Source organism: Procambarus clarkii, chromosome 70 (genome assembly GCF_040958095.1).
Source record: "Procambarus clarkii isolate CNS0578487 chromosome 70, FALCON_Pclarkii_2.0, whole genome shotgun sequence".
NCBI lineage: Eukaryota > Metazoa > Arthropoda > Malacostraca > Decapoda > Cambaridae > Procambarus > Procambarus clarkii.
In genome coordinates, this window is record NC_091219.1 from 10,244,411 (window position 1) to 10,245,733 (window position 1,323).

Genomic DNA, 1,323 nt, shown 5'->3' on the forward strand with positions numbered 1-1,323 from the left:
TCAGGGTGATGTACTCGAACATAGATGGGATCACAAGCAAGACAAGTGAACTAAGGGAAAGAGCACAAGAAGTGAACCCAGATGTAATCGGACTCACTGAAACAAAACTCTCTGGAACCATAACGAATGCCGTGTTTCCCCAGGAGTACACAGTAATAAGGAAAGAGAGGGAAGGTAGGGGAGGAGGCGGAGTGGCCCTACTCATGAGAAAGGAATGGAGTTTTAAGGAGATGGCCATCCCGGGCTGTGAGGGTTTCAGAGACTACATAGCAGGCACCATGACAATGGGAGGATCAAGAATAGTAGTAGCAGTAATATACAACCCTCCACCAAATGACAGAAGACCCAGTCAAGAGTGTGAAAACAACAACATGGCAGTTAACACTATAATTGAGAGGGCAGCCTCTGCTGCCTGTAGAAATAGATCCCACCTGCTCATCATGCGCGACTTCAATCACGGAAGGATTGACTGGGAGAACAAGGAACCGCATGGAGGCGAGGATACGTGGAGAGCCAAACTATTGGAGGTGGTGACAAGAAACTTTTTAACCCAGCACCCAGTATGCCAACGGCCATACCACGTTGAGAACACCGCTTCTCGTCCGATCAGCGAAGTTAAGCAACGTTGGGTTTGGTTAGTACTTGGATGGGTGACCGCCTGGGAACACCAAATGATGTTGGCAATAATGTTTTATTGGAGGCCTGGTCGACGACCGGGCCGCGGGGACACTAAGCCCCGGAAGCACCTCAAGGAAGCACCTCAAGGTAGCATGTCGGAGAACCCACATGGATGAGAGGCAATTATGAACCAGCGAGACTCGACCTAGTCTTCACTCTGAACGACTCCGACATAAGAGAAATTGGTTTTAAGGACCTAGTAGGAATGAGCGACCACAGTGTACTAGTGTTTGAGTACTTGATTGAAGAAGGGTTATTGAACTCGAGGAGGGATACCGAAACCAAAAGGTTAGCATACCGAAAGGGAAACTATGAGGAGATAAGAAAATTCCTAACAGATATAGCATGGGAAACAGAGCTCAGGGGAAAGACGGCCCAAGATATGATGGATTACATCACGCAGAAGTGCAAGGACGCAGCAAACAAGCTTGTCCCAGTCCAAAAGGAAAACAGAGAAATGAAAATGAGGAACCCATGGTTTAATCAGAGATGTAGGCTAGCTAAGCAGCAAAGTAAAAGGGCATGGAGAAACTATAGGAATAACAGGACACTGGAGACAGAGAAAGATACCAGAATGCCAGGAATGAATATGTCAGGATGAGAAGAGAGGCAGAAAGACAATACGGAAATGACCTCGCAAGCAAG

General features: G+C 47.3%; 1 non-coding gene across 1 annotated transcript; it reads left to right on the plus strand.

The window, feature by feature from the left end:
* Positions 1-564: 564 nt before the first annotated feature.
* Positions 565-683, plus strand: LOC123752984 (5S ribosomal RNA). The gene has a single exon (XR_006772252.1). It is a non-coding gene; the product is annotated as a 5S ribosomal RNA (ribosomal RNA).
* Positions 684-1,323: the final 640 nt, after the last annotated feature.